Source organism: Agelaius phoeniceus, chromosome Z (assembly GCF_051311805.1).
Source record: "Agelaius phoeniceus isolate bAgePho1 chromosome Z, bAgePho1.hap1, whole genome shotgun sequence".
NCBI classification, from domain to species: Eukaryota; Metazoa; Chordata; class Aves; order Passeriformes; family Icteridae; genus Agelaius; species Agelaius phoeniceus.
In genome coordinates this window covers 67,963,996-67,986,092 of record NC_135303.1, presented here as the reverse complement: position 1 = coordinate 67,986,092, position 22,097 = coordinate 67,963,996, and the positions used below count along the sequence as shown (strand labels likewise).

The 22,097-nt window shown below is 42.6% G+C and overlaps 1 protein-coding gene across 4 annotated transcripts in view; it reads left to right on the top strand.

Moving 5' to 3' along the window:
• Positions 1-22,097, top strand: part of KANK1 (KN motif and ankyrin repeat domains 1) — a 130,679-nt gene that overhangs the window by 1,226 nt on the left and 107,356 nt on the right. The window contains exon 1 of one of the 4 annotated variants that reach the window (XM_077171237.1): positions 6,308-6,420. The exons of 2 other annotated variants lie outside the window; for them this stretch is intronic. The gene's annotated coding sequence lies outside the window, so the exon portion shown is untranslated. Of the gene's footprint in view, positions 1-6,307; positions 6,421-9,114; positions 9,198-22,097 lie in introns of those variants that run through there. One more of the 4 variants, XM_077171236.1, reaches the window with a different exon arrangement.

Below are 22,097 nucleotides of genomic sequence, written 5' to 3'. Positions count from 1 at the left end.
TGTGTGGGTGTCTGTTGAGAAAGAAGGACAATATCAGAAAAGTGAGAGGAGGCTGATCGGGGTTAATGTGTGAATTTTAGAAAGGCCAAACTAATTTAAAAAGTGTTCATGATGTGCAGGGAAAGCCCTGACATTTTTGTTCAGGTGGTGTGTCAAGTCCTTAGAAGTGCTGCTTTGGTCTTCAAGTCCAGAGTCTGCTTTCCAAAGGGAGTGGGTGCCAGTAGGGCAAAGTGGTACTGCCAGACAGGAGTAGGGCTGAGTCCAATCTGTGCTGCAAGCAGTACTTTTGAAGTCTTGTTTCTCTTCTGCCTGGGAACATTTGCCATATATTAGTGATTAGATGAAATAGGATTCCACCCCGAAACTTCTTCCTCAAGAGGAGATGAAATATTGTCATATGACAGGACAGCCTGTGTCCTCCTCTCTTGGGTCTGAGTGAGAGAGGTTGCAGCTCTGGTGTGGGGCAGTGGGGTGGGAAACTTGTTGCGTTCCACACAGGGGAATGGGGGGTCACACCAGTGCTAGGGGCAGTGGCACAACTCCATGTTGTGGCAGAGTATGGGCTTAAGGATAGGTGGATACAGGCTCTTGCGTGCCTCAAAATCTGTAGCTTTGCTGTCCATGTGTTTAATGGAATTTGGTGTTACATTTGACTCTGTTTCATTTGTCTGACATCACAGTGTGGTTTGTCCCTTTGTGTTGCTAGCAATCTAACTAGAAGGAAATTCATATTGTGAAGTGTATTTTGGTGACAACTTCTGTAGCACTCCAGCCCATACAGGAGTCCCTAGTGTCTTAATCTTTAAATTTGTGCACACCTGCTTTCTTTTAAGATTGGGCTTTACTTCAAAATTGCACTGGAGAAAGCCTTGATTAAAAACTGAATGTGAACTGGTTTTAGGTGTCTTTATAAATCCCACCTCCTTGGGAGAACCTGCTATGGAGATATTTCTTGTAGCACAAATGACTTCACTTTGAGATGAGTTGATCCAGTAGCTCCCCCTCAGTATCTGTTTGCCTTCTCTCACTCTAGCAGTTTTCTTAGGTTTGTAAGCTTCTGGTACAGCTTGTCTCAATTTCTGCAGTGCACTGCATGTCTAAATAATAGATGGTGAAAGTGAAATGAAAACGTCCAAATGAAGAGTCAGTTTTGCAAATGATGCAGAGCTCCTGAAGAGCTGTCGGGAATGGGCATCTGATCATGCTTTTAGTTGCTAAAACATTAGTTGTTAACTGAGGAGAGTTGCAGATTTTCTTGTGGTGTCAGCACCTGTTGAAGTGGTAGGTCATGGAGATGAAGGGCTTTTTCCCTAGTCATTTAGCTAATGGAATTGTCTAATGGGCCAAAGGAGATGTTTCAGGCATCACTGCCTGAAACTGTTTATCCATCCAAAAATTCTCATCTGCGCTTTAGAAAGGGAAGAAACATAATACTTGGAAAGTGGCTTAAAAGCTTGTGTGTATGTGCACAAGTATGAATTCTATCTGAAATTTTTGTGGGTTGTGTCAAGATGATGTGTTAAGCTGATGATTAGGTCTTCATGTTGTGATGATGAGGAGTTCATGTGGAATTGCAACAAGAAGTAGCAACGAACTACTTCCAAAAAATTATGATTCCACCTAAGTTCTTAAAGATGCAGTAAATGTAGTTTACAGATGACTTGAAATGCCAGCTGTAACTTTTTATGGAATTTATTTGAGAAGTCTTTTGTTTAAATATAAAAATATCTAAAAATAACGTATGTTTATAAACCTTTCGTATATTTCACAAGCCTTTATGAAATAACAATATTTATGAATATTATTTAATAAGTTCATCTTGACTAGAGATTGAGATTTATGGTGATGTTTATAATGTGTTTGAGTCTAGTGGGAAATGATTCATTTTAAGTATCTTAATAGTATCTGCTTGCATGGTTGAATAATTGGCAGTGCTGTAAAAAGGCATTTAGGCATCTCAAGGGAAACTACTTAGGGTTGTCAATTCTGACACTCCACAGTTGTCTCTTGCTCCCATTATAGAGGCTATATATTGAGGGGAAATAACATGTAAATTATATGACTGTTCCCAGCTATCAAAAGACTGGTACCTGAAGAGAAATAAATACATATCAGGAATTAACAATTGGCATAATTGATATTTTTTTCAGTTTATATGTTTTCCTGGCAGTGTTGTATTGTGAATTATACTTGTAAGGTCTATCTAGTGTGTTCTCTAATTCTGAATTCTGCCCACATATTTTACTTTGGGAAACTATATCTGCAGTCATGACAGTAGTGTTGAGACTTGTGGTTAAATCTGAATAGTGATTCAGGCCATGTTTATATTTGTACTTCGCCAAAGGTTCCCTGGCAAACTCCAGAAAGCAGAAAGATGTATGTGGTGATAGTCACTTTTTCACCAGTAATGGTGTAGTTGTCCATGATGAAGAAGAAAGGAAATAGCTTGTAATGTGCTGTAGTGAACATGGGAAATGCTTTCTGAGCTTTGATAGTAATGAAAAAAAATCTGTCATTCAGGAGGGGTGGCAAGAGCATCTGATCTCTCTTTTAGGCTGCTGCAGACTCTGGGCTCTTAACCCTGTATTAAGCCCAATGACTAGTCTGGCTAAAGCATAACTTAGGAGGTCCTGTTGGACTTAAAGCACTCCCACAGGTTTCCCTTGTCACTTAGTGCCAATTTTTGTGTTTTTCTGAGCTCAAAAATGTGTTTCTGATTTCTAATTAGAGCTGTACTGAGGAAGGATAGCTGGCAATTAAACATGAGTCATGAATGCATCCCTTTAATTCTTTGGAGATGTGAGTAGACTGAAGACAGAGGAGTCGGACAAGATCAGTTGGAACTTAATTGTGGATAAGCATTGTCAAACTGAGTCTGGTCTTTTCAAAAGCCCAGCTACTGTTCACATACTCTTCTGATGTATGGGTTCCTGTTGCACGCAGGAGCCAAAAGTAGACCCAGATACCTGCCCTGCTGTGTTGGAGGTTGTAACTACCTTTCCCTAAAACAAGCCATCTCCAGAAAATGTTCTGGTGAAGGGGATGGTGGGAGGCTGTTGGGCATCGGGGGTGTCCCAGCCTGCTTTGGGGCTCAGGGATAGTGCTGTGTCCCATCCCTCACGCAGAGAGAGATGTCTGTGCCGTCCTGGAGCACTGGGATGTTGCTGTGTCACACACAGAAATCAAGACTAACAAGTGTCAGTGAGAGAACTCTCCTACATGCATAATATGTCTGTTTTTCCATCTTCTCTGCAGCTGTGTATGCCATGAGCTACAGCAGCTTTTTGTGGTTTTGGGGGATGGTTGGTGTCCAGGAGGGCAGTGGGGACACCTCAGTGGATTTCTGGGACAAATGTTTGTGCCGCCACACTTAGGGGATGGATTGGTGGTCTGTGCTGTCCTGGTGCTGTATTCGGTGCTAGTGCTCTGAAGTTCCTGCCTGTAGATGCCCTAAGCTGCTGATTGTGGAAATCTAGAAGGATTTACTGTTGTGTTCTTCCTTATCTAGATGTACCCTTTCCTCATGCCAAGGACCTTGCTTTTTCTTACTGGTCTGCCATCTTCTGGGCCCAACAAGTTCAGTGCATTTACATGAAACAGTAGTGCCCTGGCAGGAGCCGATTACACTGCTGCTGAGGGTTCCAAGAAGATGCAAACAGTCAAAATATTGGTTATTGAACAAGGCACTAGCCTTAGTAAGGCTGCTTTGGGTTGAGAAGTTCTGTACCAGAGGTTTTTATCCAGTGTGAGGTACCCATACATCTAAGACTGATGAGGCCTAATCAATCCTGTATGTCTTGTATGAGTCTGTAAATAGTTAACATTGACTTTTAAACTCTTAGTCCCTGGACTTTTTTTCCTACTTTTTTTACTTTTACGTTTCAGGTTGTATTCCCAAGTTAACTTCCATACAGGGCTGTTACCCACACAAGTGTCAGTCCTTCTCTTGGTCTCTCTTTATGGCCGCTGTGCACTCACAATGAGTTCTGTAGCATGTGTGCACACATTTCAGCCTCCTAATTGTATGGCTTGATCAACACTTCTTGACATAAGGACAAACACTGACTTAGCTTTTATGCACTATCTATTATTTTACATAATCCACCAGCCCCTTCCAAATAATGTAGTTTGGTCTGTTAAAGATTGAACTGTCTTTTTGAAGCCTCTTTCACAATTTGTAAGTATTTCTGATCCTTTCCCAATTTTGCAGTGTCATTATTAAGGGGGAGGATGCTGCCCAGATTGACTCAGATGATTTTGCACCACAAATTGCCGAGTGGTGCCAGAAATGTTTCTGTTTTATTCAGTGCCTGTGCCAGTCTCCACACCTCCTGGCTCTTTCCTGTTGACTCTGCCTGTGCCACAGGGACTTTACAGGGGCTGCAGCCAGGCAGAAAACCTGTGCCTGGCTGAAAGCAGTGAGCTCTTCTCTCACACTTTTGCTGCTACCTTCTTTCTGTTGGTGCTAATATTAATGTGGCTGTGGGACAAAACCTATTGGAACACTGATCTGGCTGGAAACAGATGTGCTGGAATGCCTCCCTCCCTCCCCTCGCCCCCGGCTACTTGATGTGTGCAGAGTGTCCCACGGGCTGTGGCAACATAGCATGAGAGGGTGGGAAGCCTCAGCGGTAGTACAGGGATGCGTCAGAAATGAACAGGCATGAAATCATGGTGCTGTGATTGCCTCCCGAGCCTGTGAGTTGGAAACCCATGTGATGTGGATTTGGTCTTTTAGAACCTTTTTGGTAGATGAGGATCAGGAGCACTGATCGTCAAAGCCCTGCTTTGAGGGTGGGACTGGGAGAGCTCCTCGCCTTGCACTTTCTACTCATCAGCTACCAGCCTGCAACCTGTTAGTCTCAAAGACTAACAAGTTGAGTTTAGTTTAAAACTAAACTAATTATCTATTTAAAACTAAACTAATTATCTCCCCCGAGCTATTCTGATCCCTTTATATTTTTTTTAATTTTTTTTTTAACCTCAACTGTTTTCCCAGTTAACAGCTGGAAGTCTTCCCTGAAGTGAGACCATGTCAGAGGTTGAATGTGTTTGTTTAGGTGCATAAACATGGCTGTGCGTGGTGGGGCTTCCATCAGAGTGTTTTCATTCACTTCATGAGCGGTTAAATGAGAAAAGGATGGTGCTCATTCTTGAGCTGTTTTGGAACAGCTGTGTCAAAAAGCCCCCAGGGAGCTCGGACAATAGTGAAATCTCTATGAATGATGCTCTTTTCATCACAGCATATGCAGAAGATCTCTGAGGGTTATACTAAACTAATCTAGTTTGGATAGGGAAAGAAAGATACATACATGAGTGTTTTATGTGGGTATTCAGTACTTCTCCAGACGGAATTTGCGAAGAAGTGTAGTGACTGGGGAAAGTAATGTTTAGGTTTAGACTAGAGAATCTTTCTCTTTATTTACGTAGACACTTTTGAGTGTTTTAAAATTAGAATATGAAAAGTAACAAAGGACAGTCAAGATACTGATCGTGAGACAAAAGCAGGGGCACTTGACTGATGCCTAGTTATTAAATGAAGCAATATTGCAGAATTTTTCTCCCAATTTCCAAACTTCCAACAGAAGAGAAAGCAGAATGAAAGAGTTGGTAGGTCTTCTCAGTTTTGCAGCTTGGCAAACGCAATTTAAGGTTGTTGGTATTTTCTGACCAGTGCTTTGTTATTAACCCACCTGTCAGTAGACAGGTTGTTTCAATTCATCAGTGTTCCTTTGCAGTGGTAGTAGACTGATACATTAAGATATATTCTACTTCCCGCTGCAGTTCAGTTTTTGGAGGGCTGCACTAGAGCAGAGCTTTGCTTTTTTTTTTTTCCCGGGGTGTATCTACCTCAATAGGCGCAGCAAAATACCTGCTAAGAGATGTTTCGTTTAGCTGGCTGTTTCTTCAGAGTAGAAACTGGTGTTTCTATCAGGGGTGAACGCCACTGTGGGGGGGTTTGTTTGTTTGTTTTGTTTTTAAGGAGAGTCCTTTACTGGGTAATGACTCATGCTGGAATCTGACTTTTCACTCCGATTAGCCACAGATACACCCAGAGGTACCTGCCGTTCTGCAATAGATAACTTTAATGTGCATTGTTTACATTTCAGATACCAAACCAGGGTGAAAATCAGGCTGTTCATTCATTGAGACCTGTCATGTAGCTGAGTGTGAGTGCACGTCCCTTCAGGCTCCATTAGCGTGAGTTAACTTTGTAATTGGGTTTCTGGGGCAAACAGGGACAGGAAGCAGAAGTAATTTGGCAGGCCAGGCTTAGCTTTTTTGTTCCGTGTGTTGTAAGTGCAGAAGAGAGCAGAAGTAAAAGAGTGGTGCAGAATGGCTGGAGAACTCCTAACAAAGCAGAGGACAGTTGTCAAAACTTGATCTGGATGTTGTGGAATATCATGGAACTTAACCAAGGTGGGACTTTACAGCTATATTGAAGCAGAATTTCTATAGCCTCCTGTGACTTTTTAGAGTCCTTCTCTTGCTGCTCTGTATTTTTCAGCTGTCTGTCTAGCAGTAACACTTTGCCTTGTAGAGTCTAGCAACAGAAAATTCAGGCTTGCTGAATGAAAAGCAGTTGCCTCTACTCAGTTTTGAAGCTGCTTCACAATGAACTTAATAGAAATGTAAGTTTTGAAGTTGCTCTAAACTCTGTTCATAATACCTAGTTTTGCACAAATAAATCAAAAAAGAGAGCGGGGGGGGGAATCCAAACCGAACTGTGAAATGCTAGATTTCCTGAATAGGGGAGACAGGTTTTGGTGTTTTTTCTTCCATTTTTTAAGGCATTGAAAGTCATTTGGCTCTTTTCAGGTGTTCAGCTTGGATTTACAGGAACGTGATTAGAATTAAGCTGCCTTGTGGTATTTTTTTTTAAAACCACACTTCACAGTTTTCAATTAATGACTTCACTTTTAAAACAATAGTCTTTTTCCCAGACTAATCTTAAGACTCAGAAAATGCAATACAAGAAGAGATTTTTTTAGCTTAAGTTCCATTCCTTCCTGATATGTGGGGCTGAACTTGTTCTTAAACTTTCAAGTTGCTGCTTTCTTGGGGTTTTTTTCCTGATGATAAGCTCTTGAAGGGTTTTCTTTCCTCAGATGAATGATAGTCTTACTCTGGCATCATTGACCATTTTCTCAACTTAGATTTTACCAGCAGCCTTCTCAGGCAGCTTTCTGTCCATGACAAATCAGTAACATTCAAAGAGGAGATATAATCACCTGCAAGACCAAGGTGAAATCTCTCTGAAACAAAGAGGTGCTGGAAATTACGTAGGCATGGTCAGCTGCAGTGTATGTATCTTGTCAGCATCGTTTAAGTGGGCTGACAAACTTGATGAATGCTTCTTACTTTGTTCTTGTAGTGTTATGGGCTGCTTTATGCATGGGGGTTTTTCGAGTTAACAAGGGTTCTGATGTGTGTAGTGGAAGTTGCCACGGTCCTGATTCCATCTGTGATTTAGCACTGAGTCTTAGTCTCCTTAGTGTTTTTCTTGCAGTTTTTCATCCCATAAGTACTGCTGCTTGTGCCCACTGCCGTGTTTTTAAGCAATGTAGCAGGATCACACACACGCAAATACTAGTGGCTGCCGGGAGCCTTCTTACTGAGGAAATTTAAGGAAAACAAACCCCTCTTTGTATCTGTGCACACATCATGACTGTCACGAGTTATGTGGTAGGCGTGCTAAGGAGATGCAGTCGGTGCTCCCTCCAGAGACCCAGCGCTGGGAGGTGCACGTCCTGGGAGGCTGCTGCTCCAGCCAGATAGGCAGCGCTCAGTCACTTAGTGGCTGGACTGGGATGTGGGGATCAAGAAAATGTGGTCAAAATAAAATGGAGTTCTTCAAAAATCTTATAAATAAACAACTGACAGAATATTGTTCACATTGTAAGGGGTTGTTGGTTTTGGTTGAAGCAGACTTGAGAGGGTTTCAGGGCTGTTACCTATAGCAATTCCATCTTTTGTTGGCCTGGGGCAGAGAAGGTTTGTGCATTTACAGCTGAATATTAAATCTCTGGCTCAGGAAGTGTTAGGTGCATGGATTTATTAGTCTTAATGCTGGTATATTTTTCACGCCCACAACTAGCCAAAAAACCAGGATGGCCTGCAGTTTGTTTTAAGTAGTAGAGATTAATGACAGTTTTATTGCAAAGCTACATTTGTAGTTTTGTTTCACAAGCACAGGGTGACTGGGACAGGAAGGGACCTTTGTTGGTTCACAGCCTGCAGTTGAGCCTTTTGACCCTTCCACAGACCGCCCCTCCCTTAAAAGGAGCCCTACAACTCCTCAGCAACCCCAGCTGCCTCTTGGTCTTCATGTGTTGTTGCCCTGGTAGCCCCTCCCATCCCTCTCTCCCGGGCAGCGAAGCCCCCTGGCCCCCAGTCCGCATTGCTCACATTCCCGAGCTCTGCCGTGCACGAAGTGGGATGAGGGAGGTGCCTAAGCTGGTCCTCTGCTCTGGCTTGAAAACCACTGTTGTGAAAGCAGCCTGCCTGCTCCTGTCCTCCCTTTATATCCATCAGAGCCCCCCTGCCCACATAGCTCACATTCCTGAGCTGAATTTCATTTGGGATGGTGTTTTGCTTTGGATGCTGTTCCTGCTTGGTAAAACAAGTTTCCTTGTAGCTAGATCTTCATGGAAGAGCAGCAGTTTATGTCCCCTTGTTTAACACACTTGGTGGCTATTCTGGATGGTACACCAAGGTCTCTTTGGTGACTGCAAGTGAGTGACATGGCAGATGCAGCAGTGAGGAGCCAGAGGTTTGGCTGTGCACGGGCTGAAGGAGAATGCTGGGGTCCTGGAGGAGACACCACTGGAGCTGATGTCTGTGACTCTTGTGTAGGGAGGAAGTTTCATTGTAATGTCAATTAAAAGATTTTTCCTCCCCACCTCTTCCTCCAAGCGACTTGCTAATTTGCATCACAAAAGTGAGCCAGGGTTGTCTCCTGACTTTGTTTCAGAAAATAACAATTGTCTTAACTCTGAGTGAAAATGACACGATGTATGGGCTGCTTTATGCATGCTGATGCATTCAAGTATAACTGTTAATTTAACTGCCTAATATTCTTTGACCACAATGTCCAGTTACAGCTAGTCTTTCATCAGTGCTGAGAGAGTCTCATTGCAAGGAGGAGGACTGTCTGGCCTGTGATACTGGTGTTGCCCTGTGGAAGAACCAGCTGGGTATGTAAGGCACTTTCCTGCACATCCTGTCTTCAGAAACAGTGAGCTGTTTCCCATGTTTTACTACTGCTAAGCCAGAGATTCTTTGAGAAATAGAAAATAGTTATAATGTATTTGTACACAGCTAGGAGCACTAACAATTTTCTGTAGGCCAACAGCCATTTGTATCTATATTAAAGCTTAGTCAAACTGACTTTGTTGGAGCTGGAGCATCTCATCACTTTGATTTCAGTGCAGAAGTTGTCAAGCCACAAGGCTGCCCTGACATTCCTGTATAAAGTTGCTGTAAATATGTGTGTGACCAGTGTACATGTACCACAGGTCAGAAGCAGTAGTTACTCCATATGTGCTTTTTCTCTTTCCTTTCTATTAATCTCTGTACCTTTGTCTAAAACCTAGAGTATTACAGAGACTGCAGGAGGGGCGGAGTAAGGCATGGGGTATGTATTCTGTATTGCTCCAAGATTCATGTCTGTGCTGTGTTGCAAAATTGTCCTGTTTATTGCTCTTGCTCTGAATGGAAACACCTTTTGTGGCTGACTAAACTTTGGAAAAGCATTTGGCCCAAGGAGGAACATTTTCCTTTCTTTGTCAAATAAAATCTTCCCTTGGACCGATGCTTGAATAGTTAGGTTGAGCTGTGTTAGGCCTGTCAAAATCCAGCTATTTTTTTTTGCCAAAACTGAGGTAAGCTCCAGATAGAACTTAACATGTGCTCTTTCTCAATGAATTACTCACATAAAAGCACTTGCTAAACCATGTCTAGACTGCAAAGACCTGGATTTGGCTGAATCTAATTAAAGCAATGGTGGCTTTCAGGTACAGATTTAACTGAAGTATGTTATCCTGGCTTTTGCTAGAAGGAGGCTGACCATGGCTGAAGTGGTTTTGGCTTGAATTTGGAGGTAAATTCAAGTCAGATACCTTTGAACTGGTACTTCTGCCCACCTGCTTAGCCTGCCACAAAGAGAACATCATGTGCCTAGAGTAGGATAGCCATGGTGATAAGGGTTTCAGCACAGTCTTCTCAGAAAAATTGAAATCAACTTCCTGCTGGTTTTGGAAAATTAGGTGAATAATTCTGAGAGTTACCAGAAAGTTTCTGACTGCATTGCAGAGATATGAAGAGTCTTAAAATATCCTGCTAGAAATACTGGGTTTGATACTGGAGGTTAAACATGTTAGATGCACAACACTAATTAGTCCGTGCTGGCCAGCCACCCTCATGTCTAAGCTTGTGAGTTCATTGCCCATCTGTGCCCATTGCCTCATCTTAACTCAGGTTGATTACCAGCTGCTTATTGATTAAGAGGGATTAGGGGAGTCCTGGATGTCTAACACAGCTGGTTTCTCCCATCTCTGAGTAAGTCACTGAGTGGAAGTTGTGGTATTGCCTGTGGATCCCTCCCTGGAGCTGTTCAGGGTAGGTTTTACTGGAGTACAAAGCATAATGTAACTCCTGGCTTCTGATAGTTCTACCTCATGGCCTTGAATGTTTGCCCAGACATGTCTGTGAAGCATCTTGGCTGTTCTCATGCTTTTGCTATTCCTCTGTTTCAGCTCTCTGGACTCCTTTTATTTCCTGTAGCTTTTCTATCTAGTGCGCACTTTGTTCAGTGCCCATCAAGTCATGCCTGTTCCTCCTCTTTCACCCTGCCCCTGAATGCTTGCTCTGTTCAAAGTCTCTAAGACAATACAGAAAAGGGGGGGTCACCATGAAGATAATGTAAGAAATAAAAAGGAGAAGTGAAAGAGCTGTCTCTGACAGAATTCAGGCTCCGCTGTCTAATCTGACAAGTATAACTTTTTCTTGAGAAACTGTCCTTTGCTTCACATTTTCAGCCTGTCACCAAATTTCTGCTAGTTTTGAACTTTGTCTCGTGAGGCTGTTGCAGGAGCAGGAGTAATGAGCCAGCAGTGCAATTCCTTTTCTTGTCCTTAGAAGTGGAGGGGGAAAAAAAAAGATTCAGTTGCCTCTCACTGTAACACAGCAGCAGTGGGTGACTGCCATGACTTTTTAGGCTGTTGCAGTCTTACAAAATGTTCTACTTTGGAAATGAAAAAAAGAAGATATACTGGACTATTCTTAGTACCAAGTTCAAGGCTCAGCATTGCAAAGAAAGTTTGTGTAGCTAATTAAAGGTATACATACTTCTTCTTGGCAGTGTGCAGAGAGAACTTTTTCTGGTAAGGAATGTTGGCATGACCTTGCCTTGTCCCCGAGTGTCTGAGAACTTGCATTTTTGTCGTCTTCTCAGCAGAACACAACCTGGGATAAACCTGGGATAGTGGCTAGGGGTCACAGCACAAATGTGCCATGCTCGCTGTAGTGAGCTCTCCTGTTTGCAGCTGGGTAGTGGGGGCTGTGGATTAGCCACCTCACTGCCTTCTCCTCTGGCCATGGGCTGTGACCCATGCTCTTTTAAGCTCTTCCTGCTTGCTGCAGGAATCTGGTGTTTTCTTAGCTGTGAACACTCTTCTAGGCTGATTTATGTATGATTTTTTTAAACAGATCTCTTGATTTCCTTTCACTGTTAATATGCTAATTCACAGCTGGCTGTAAGAGGACTGAATACGTTCTGGGTCAAGAATAGCCCCAGTCCGTGTTGGCAATATTCCTATGTATGAATTACGTTTTGCTGCTGTGAAAAGAAGGCTGTTGTGCTGTATGATTGATTTGCAATTCATCTTGCATGGCCCACTCGGGACTCAAGTTGGATGGTGCTGATGGATGAGGTGATTAGTGCTGATGTTGAAGATGGAGTTACAGGCAAAGAGGTTCTTGGCTTCATGGCTTCTTACCACGAAAAAAGGGGCAGTATTTGTCTTGCTACACTGATATGCTGAGCTTCTCTCTGATGTCTAGGAAGGATCCATTAGATCCATCCATTTCCTTGATCCCTTCTTGAAAACTTCATTTTACATCATGACTTTTAATTTTTTTTTTCTTCAGAACGAAGGAAAACCCTCCTTACTTTTGTCTTGCTGTCTATTCAAATGACAGAAATTGCCTGGATGGGTTTTTTTGTAGATGAGTTTGTATTCCCTAAGGCTCTGGCTTTTATCAGCCTTTGTTCATGATGGAAGTTGCAGGTCATTGAGATATTTTAACTCCTGACCTAATAGCATGTGAGTGTTTGCTGTTGCCCAGTTTGCTCAATTCCCTGTTTGGTCAGCAGCTGGGGAGCTGCTGGGAGCCTGGCTGGCCTCTGGCTGTCACTCACAGAGCTGGCGTCTGCCGGCGAGCTGAGCCGGAGCTGCTCAGTTAAAATGCTGTCAGCGCGCTCAGCCCACTGAGCAGGCAGGGCTGGATGGCACACTCTGTCCCCTTTGGGGGAGAAGGCTGATGTGAGTGCCCAGCTCACGCTGTGGAAGCCGAGCCGGCTGAGCCTGCCGTGGAAGCTGCTGCTGCAGAGCACTGCGGTCCCCTACCTGTTTCCTTGTGTTTGCTGAAGGGTAATTGTCAACAGCCGTTTCCCACTTTCTTTGTAGGTCTTTCTTTGGTGTTTCTCTTAACCCAGATTTTTCGTTCAGCTTGCCAGTTACTTATAACTCCTAATTCCGGTTTAATGACTTTTTTGTGTCTGGGGATTGTACTTTATTTGCATCACAACAGAGCCCTATGAAAGGCTTGCAGTAATGTCAGCTCTGGATCTGGTGTTAGGCAGTTCAAAGTGCAAGGCATGAGTTTTATCAAGTTGGTCCCTTTGTGCTTCCAAATTTGAAGATACTGATCTTGTTGGAAGTAGACAGGTGGCAGGTCGAGCAGCACATCTGAGAGTTGACTGCCGAGAAAACTTGTTTAAATGAGAGAATAGAAAAGTAACAAGCCTGTCACAAGGAGAGATTTCAGGAGTTCAGTTGTATGACATCACCAGTAAAACTAAGTTAATAAACACCAACATACTAAGAGCATCTAAAGAGGTAATCAGTCTCTTATTTTGTGTATTATGGCCTATTGATTTAATGAGACCGTAGACTCAATTTCTCAAAGCCTGGTAACAAAATACATCAGTTAAAATGAGGCTGAAGTTTGGATGAAATTATTTAGTTTTGTGGACTGTTTCTTTCAACACCTTGGATTAATAATGTTTGGGTTTTGTTTGGTTTTTTTTTTTTTAATTAAGAGTTCATCATACCAGAACTATGTGGCAAAATATGCTTCTAATCTGCAACCCCCCAAGGTGCATTTCTGTTTAATTGTCAAATGTTCTATTTGCCAGTAGAAGCATGGGAAAATATTAATAACTGAGAGACTATCTGATGAACAATGTTGAAAGAAGTCTGCGAGCATCAGGACTCTTTTTATGGTTAGGAGTACAACAGTCCAGTGAATGCTTCATTTTAGTAGGAAAAAAGGAGATACTACTAAACCTCAGCTCTGCCCTCACTTTTCCCAGCTGCAACTCAGATCTTTGTTAAGCTCATTTTTTGTTTTTGTCTCATTCAGGTCAGTCGAATGGGTCATTGCATTTGGAAATTTTTCCATTTCTAAACATCCTCTGGAGAGCAAAGCAAAAAAAGCCAAAACAGAAAACTCCTCTAACACACAACACCCCCAGCTGTAGTACATCCAACAAGTTTTGCAATACTTCAGTACTGCCAGAGTGTCCTGCAGTTGCTCGCTTTCCTTTTGATGAGTTTTAATGGATCTCTGTTCTGTTAGCTTGCTTCAGATAGGCAGCAAGAAAAGGAATTGCCTTTCCAGAAGGAACTTCTCGCATGCTGTGAATGCAAATAGACCGTTTGTTCCCCTCCCACCACCTAAATCTTTCCTCCCAGGCTTTGTGGGATTTAGTGCCAGCTCACAACACAAGTGTGACAGCTGGTTAGTGTCCAAAGTCCTTTTTGTTGTTTCAGCTTTAATCAGGAAATGATTTGTCAGAGGATCAAAGCACTCTTGGGTGAATTAACTTTTTTTTGCCAAACTGTAGCTTTGATGCATATGTAAATATTGTCTGATAATTATTGGGACAGAGTGATCTTTGCACAGGAATGATTTTTGGCTCTAACCCGAATAAAACTGGGGTTGACACTGCTAATTTTACAGAGCAGCCTGCATGGACTGTTAGAGATCACATTTGGAAATAGATCAGATGTGCCAGTAAGTTGCATGCAGGTGGCAGAAGGTCTCTTAGCTCATCTCCTGATACAATTCTGAAAGCAGCGAACAAACTTCCAGTGTTGACAGTGAACTCCTCCCTTTGCCTCCTCTTCTGCCTTTGTTTCTGAAAGCCAGTGGCATGTCATTTGGCACTATGTTGGCCTTTGGAGGCTTTGTGACACTATGGAGATATGACTTCTCCTCTGCACTGCTCTAAGGGCTTCTGGGAATTGCAGGGTTTACAGGTGCTCATTGTGCCATGCAAAAATGCAGTGAAGTAAGAACCACTGGGAGGGCTTGAGAGTGTTCTCAGCTTGTGTGTCTGTGTGTTTGCAAATATTTTATTGGCAATGCCATGCTGTGAGAGTAGAGTGAGAGAAGGGGTGAGCTCCTGTGCCTGGGATTCCTTTGTTCCCTAGAACACAGGTAGAGTGCTGTTGTTGGGACAGGTGTGTACATGTCTGTGCAGGTGCCAGTGCTGGTGGGAGAAGGATGAGCTGCAGGCACAGATGGAGGTGGTCTTCAGCTAGGGAATGTGTTCTGTGAGGAAATAAAGCTGAGTAAAGTTGTGTTGATGCCTGAGGAGAAGGTGGGAGGGGGGAGGTCAGGGTGCAAGGCAGTGAGGTAGTGGCTGGGTAACATCACTCTTCAGAAGCTTTTACAAGAAAGTTTCTTGAGGGTGAGGGGTGGTGATTCCTTTTGTCCATGAGAGCACACAGCTCTAGATGACTATTCAAGATAACAGTACCATTATGAAGGACGAACACACTCTCTTCAATATTTGGGAACCAATTGGTTTTTTTTCCTATAAAAATTGTATTTGGGTGAAACATACCCAAAAAGCAAGTTACACATTCTTTTCCTGCTCTCTGATTTGAAGTACCACATTTCTCAGTCACCCCAAAGTAATTTCCCACCCCGAAAGTGGGGAACACATACCCTCTCTGGGCAGGAAGGCCAGGCCCTGCTCTCCAGAAACAAATGGATGATGCATTGCATGGTGGCTGAGCTGCCAGTATCTCTCAGGCACGTGACACCTCTCCTTGATTCCATATGAAAGGAAAGGAAGGCACAGAAATCTGGTGTGGCAAACCCTGTTCTGCTGCCTGCAGTGCCTTTGGGGATGTGAATGGCTTGCGCTGCAGCACTGTGTAGCGTGAAGGAGGGGGGTTTGTGCTCTGGAGAAGGGAGAAGAAAATTGGTGGTACGTGGTGACTCTGGGCTATTGAGTGCGTGTCTGTCTGGTACACCTGAGGGCGAAATGGAAAGAAATGCATGGTGTCAGGATGCCTGATGGATGTGAGAAGAGCTGGATCGAAGCACACAGAAAAGACATAAGGTGAGATGTTAATCAGTAACAAGCTGAGTCATCTTGCAACAGCTTGCAATGCCAAGTAGAGATGTACACAGCATGAAAGGAAGGAATGTGCACAAGTGTGTTTATTCCAAGTACAGAAGGACTCGCCCTCATTCTTACACTCAAAGCCAGGGCGTTTTATTGCTTTTGAGAAGAAGTAACAGGATGTAATAGGAAATGTGTCCCTATGCCTTTTGTTCTCTGTAATGTTCTTCAGATGGAAAGCCTTGGTGTGAAATTGCCTGGTAATCAACCAGAGGGCAGCTGCTCATCCAGCCTATGTTCTGGACATCAGTGTTCTTGATCCAGCCTGCTGCATCTTCAGGGTCTTTTAAATGGCCTCTTCCTGATTTCTTGTCCAAAGAAGGGCTTCAAGCCAGTCAGTTTGTCAGAAAAGAGTTTGAAGAGAGGGACTCATTTACCTAGAGTGATGTATCTTCTGGAGAAGGTCTCTCCCTTAAAAGGAAAGAAAGCAGAACAAATAGTATTCCTGTTGTTTGCCCAGAACAAAGTCTGTTTTGTTTCAAGGAAGTACCTGGTCCTTGACATTTTCATTTTCTTATTGTTGGCTCTGAATTGCTCACCTGAGACTGAGCTGCAGGTGTCTTCAGGCTCAAATGAAGTAGAGCATTCTTGCTTCTCAAATTTCAATGAAATATGTGTGCTGTAAGACCAGAAACTGTAATAGTTGTTTTTTTTTTTTTTTCCAGGGAAAAATAGGTGGCTGAAATTGCTGTGTGGGTGGGTATAAAGCAAAGGGTGAGGACAAAGGGATAAAAAATTTGTGTGAGAAAGCACAGCTGGCTAGGCTGCACATCTCCAGTGCATTGAGCTCTGTGTATCTAAAGGGTGATAACACAAAATAAAAAGATTGTTTCCATTGCCTATGTTTGTCCAATTGGCCTGTTGCCCAGTTGTACTCATGCAGTTGTGAAGACGTGGTCTGGGTGCTCCTGCTTCACTCTGGGTAAAGCAAAGATGAAGAGAAAAGTAGTGCTGGGAGCTACTGGTATAACTGGAAAAGGGCAATGAGATTAGAGGTGCTTTGGGTGTGGCACAAATTTATAGCTTGTCCTTCCTCATTAAAAAAATAAACCAAAAATAATAATTTAAGAAACTCCATGATTTTTGTCCTAGCTAAAATCAGGGACATCTCAGTCATAAACAGAATGAAGAGGAGAAACATACGTTGGATGAATGAAACATATGTTCAGGCAGGTGGATGTTTTACTTACATTTTTAATGGTTGTAGTGTCCCTTTGCTACTCTAAAATGCTGCAGCTGAGTGCAGATGTTTTAGAGAATACTTGACTTCTGGATGTATCTGCCTAATCACAGCCCAGAGTTTTGACTTTTGCTATTGGTACTTTTGTTATTTGTGTTGTGCTGGTACTAACAGAGCAGTCTTTGCAGAATGCTTGTGATCCATAGTGTGAAAAGTGTGCTTAACTCTTTTTGTGGAGTGTTTTTCCATTGTTTCTTCTGTGTGGCTCATGTCTTGTTTTAGTGCTATATCCAAGCAGCTTTTTTTTTAGCCTTTGATCCAAGATAACTGACACTTAACAGAGTCTGGCTTCCTTGGTTTAAAAGTATGTCAGCTACCCATGTCTTAAACTGGCATGTCACTTGCAACTGCATTCTGGTCCTGCCCTTACAGCAAGGCATCTCTACCCTGTTACAACTTGTTCAGAAATAGTTTATTTCAGGGAAACTTGTTCAGCTAAGAGATATGAGATCTCCTCTCATTATATGTTTGAAAGCATCTATGCCTTTGGCATGCTGACCTCCCACCAAACTCACTGTGCACGGTAAGTTGGTGCCCTGAAAATTAGTCAGGCAACAGCAATGGTGCTTTACTTTCACTCTTTCTCACTGCTGATAGAGAAAATCTAGAGATGACTGTGTCTTTTTAATGTCATTTTTCAAAACAAACGAAGCCAGTTCTTAAAATGCTATCAAGTGCTCATTCGTAGGTAAGCACTCACTCTGCAACTAGAAGCTTTGCAATGCCTGGGTGAGGAGGAATTAATTAGCAATCTTCTTGCTAGGTGGTGTCCTCTTTCACTGTTCTCAGATTGCAGAGGGTAAGAATGAGAAAAAAGGCTACCTGATGATCTCTTTTCTTGATTTCATGTTGGCCCACCCCAGACAGTTTATGCCAAGCATTCTGGATAGAGTTCAGTTAAAGTTTCCACCAGACAGGGCCTTTGCAGAGCTGAGTGTTGCCATTCCCACCCTACACACTCTGCCTGTCCGTGCTGTCCTTTGACTGCTGCAGTCCTTCTCAGTCCCTGCTGGGAGGTGTTGGGGACAAAGGGCATGACTGCTGCAGTATGAAGGGTGAGAATCAGCATTGTCACTGCAGGCTGCAGCTTTGCCTGTACCCATGAGGTTTCACCAGGGCTAAAAAACCCAACACTTTCTCCAAACCCTCGCTCTCTGTGTAGAACTTCACTGTTACAGCCAGAAGTCGCCTTTCCCTTGGCTTCGTTTTGTTCACTAAACATTGCTCTAAGAAAGCAAGTCTTTAATTACTGTTTTGATAAGCATGGATATTTGTTGAGAATAAAACATGAAAGTAAATATGTCAGCCTTTTTCCACCTACACAGTAAAAATGAAATTCCTGCAACTACCTTTAGAAAAACAACTTTTCCCTTACACTTGTGGTAGAAGCTGTTTTGTGGCAGTGTGTCTTTGAGTGTATCTACATGTCCCCCCTTTACCTCCCTGAAGCTTGTTGGTACTATTGTTGCAAGAGGTTTTTTGTTTATAGTATGGCTATATTGGCACTGTAGCCGGGTACAGGCTGCTACTCTTGACCCCTGGTGTTTCTGTGAAGGTCACAATGGAGGAGCTGGAATTCCTGCCTTAATTACATTGCAGCAGAATATCCATGCTGGTTTTCCCAAAAGATTAACAGAATGATGCTGCACTGCTTTGAAATGTGATCTCAGAGCATCTAGCTCTCAGGACAGCTTCTTTCATGTTTAACACATGATTGGATTTTGTGTATTTTTAAATGACTAATTACTACTCCGTGGAATAAAATGTGAATGGTAGTTTATCACACTGGTTGTTTGCTATTGCTTTTGTCTGTCTCACCAGAAGCGTTCAGTGCTCTCCTGTGAAGTAGCAGGGAAGAGTGAGATTTTGTTTCCCTGGTAATATTTTGAGGTAGCTAAACTGCAGCTATTATGCAGATGCTGTAATGTACGGTAAAGTACAGCTCTACAAATTTTAAGAATAAATACACAAAAAATACACAAACAATTGTCCAATGGTTAGGCTTGATAGGCTGCAGAGATGCCTGCAGAACTGCAGCAAAACTGAAGGCACAGGTGTTGCTGTTCTAGGAAAGCTTGCTAGAGAGAACTCTGTGCCTTTCCCTCCTTATATATAGCTTGGCTCCCAGAGCACGTAGATTCTTTGCTTCAATCCAGCTATGCTGTGAAATGTGGTATCAAAGTATCTGCTCTATTGTGAGCAATTGGTTTATTGATCATTGGCCCTGGCATGGTCAGCAAAGCAGGGACATTTTGTAGGTGCCCCTGCTTCATGCAGTGTCTGTGGTTTTCTCTGTGCTTGTGGTCTGGGATGGTGCCAGAGTACCTCAGGATGATTTGTATTTGTCTTAACTTCTGTGTGCTGAGAGCACTTCCAAACTGGACTGCACCTCCAGGGAAAATACGAACATATCGGTTTTCACTGATGTTTCCCCTCAAAGCAGCTTAGTCTTCAATCATTCTGGAAATAGTCTCTCTTTTAATAATGAGAAAAGGCTCTTTCCCTCTTTCTCTCAGAACTTAGGTATTGAGAAGGAAGACTGGAACACTTGTTTATGTGCCTGAATTACCCCTCCTTCCTTTTACCCCAAATCCTCATGTGCCTACAGACAGACTATACATGGCAACATTTTTTTGGATGGAAGCCCACAATAATACTGGGGTTTTTTTCTGTCACTGCTGATGAAAGTGTCGCTGCTGATGAAGGCACTTGCTGCAGGGCAGAGCAGGGAGATGTTAATGTTTCTAGTGCGTACTCCAGATGTTTATGCAATGTGCCTAAGCTTGCTGTGGAATACAAAATATTTGTGAAAGGCCCCCAGGTCTATCCATGGATAAGCTATTGGTCCAGGTTTTCTGAACAAAGCAGGAGAGAGAGCTTAACTGACAAGCTCTAATTAGCTCTGTTCTCTAGCAGCTCTTTCCCAGGAGAATGACTTGGGGAAGGTTATCAAATGACTTTGAAACTGGAAAACTGTAATGTTGACTTTTCCCTTTATTTGTGTTTACTGGAATAGCAAATACTGAAACAGACTGGAGAAATTCCTTCTCTTAAACAGTGACAATTAAATGATTGCAACCAACATTTGATGCAAATTCAGATCTTTGTTCTGTTTCCTCTCTTTACCACAAGCCACTTTTGTTTGATTCAAAGCATTTTTATTGCATACCTCAGACCTTTTGAATAGGTATTTTAGGTAATGCTTAAGATGGTCACTTTGTCATCTTTTAATTATTTTGTAGTTTATGTGGAAGAGGGAGAGAATCTTCAAAATAAAGCTGTCCACATTTTTCATTGCTGTGTAAGAAAGTACACAGGTGTTACACTTTACATAAACCATTGTTTACAAAAGCATATTTAAAACTTACCCAAAAAATCTCCAGCACGTTCTGGTTATATGGTCAAAACAACTTAACACTGACCAGTTTTCATTATCTTGAGATTTCAAATACATGTGGAAAATACTGTCCTGAAATTTTACTTTCTATGAGGTTGCTGTGGCAACTTGTATTCCCTGATATGCATGGTTATTTTGCATAAAGGGAAAACACATTGTTGATACTACAAAATCTGACTTAAAATATCAAGAGGTGCTTCACTGTGTGCATTGCTATGATTTTCAATGTTTTGGAAGTATAAAATGATGAACAAGAGCGGGATGATGAACAAGATGCAGGGACCTGGACTGCTTGGAAGACAAAACAGAAGAATGCTTCCAGAATTATTCATGTATAATTGCTGGAACAGTGTTCCAGATGCATGCATTGTCCCTAATGCCTGGGGAATTAGCTGAAATGAACACCTTGTATTCCACGTGCATTTGTGCTAAGTGCCAGGAGTTAAATGGGCTGAATCAAGAATACTGGAAGTTCCATTGTAGGCAAGGAGTTAGTCAGGTCAGTTGCCCAGAGCAGCGACATGTAGATGTTGGTATCAAAATAAGTTCTGGGGCAATTGGGTTCAGAATAGTTATAGGTATTGCTGCATCTCACTTGGTCAGGAGTGCAGCTAGATCTTGATTTTGAGGAGTATGAGAACTTAGCTAGAGAAGACTGCTATTTGACATGTGTGTGCAGTTCTTCTGTCTTGTGAACAGCATTTTCTCCCTCTTCAAAAAAATTGCATTTTGTGTTGCTAGCCTTAAAAAGTACTGAAAACCCTTAAAGTACTGAAAATGTTGTACATTTCACAGCTCCAGCTGTGAATATTAGTTTGTAGTATTTAATTTTTCTTGGCGGTGGCTCTGCCACCCAAAATTTGAATGGTTTATCCTTGAAGGGAAGACAAGACTATATAGAGGGGACACTGTGTATGCTTGGTGTGAAGGGGGAACTGCCATCAGCATAGGCAGCCATGATGCAAGAAGTGGATGCCTCTGGAGTCAGGAACAAGCATGGTCTCTTTTCTTCATGCTCCATCTGCCTGTTTACCTTCCAGTGGGTTTTTATCCCACCCAGCCCTATGGATTGGTTCTGCCAAAGGTCCTTGGCTTTGCTGAGGAGCAGGCAGGCAATACACAGGTGTGTGAAGCATCACCCTGCAGTGAGGGATGGACGATGAATGATGGGATGTGGTTGGTGCTACAGCAGGCATCCTTAGAAGTGCCACATGAATGGATGCAATGGGTTTGTGGCGTTGAAGGAAAACAAAATTACAGTATTATGAGTGGTGGGGTAGAAAGCTCAAAATTCATGGTTTAGCCTGCTGAAGTCTTGGTTTGGATTTGGCAGCACTGACATTTTATCTTGGTAACATAAGCACAGTTAAGTCCAGAGAAAATTTCTCTGGCCCTAAGAAATATTGTTCTCCTGAGACCTTATGAAAAATTTTTATAATTGATGGTTGGGATATGATCTAAACCCAGAGTGTCAGTGTGACTTTTCCATTCATATTGGTTTTCGGATGAAAGAATGTGTGGCGAATACCCAGAGTAATTATGCATGTTTCTAATGTTTCAGCTTGAATAATACCGCCCACCTTCCCAGAGAGGTCAAGTTACTGTTTCAGGCATTGCAGTTAAATAATGTACCGTGTGCCAGAGAGAAACGGTGGACTAACAGCTCTGTAAGTTTTTATACAGGTTTTTGTTTTTTTTTTTTTGCTCTTTCAGGAAATAGTGAAATCAGATCAGGTTTGTGTCACTGGGTAGGTTTT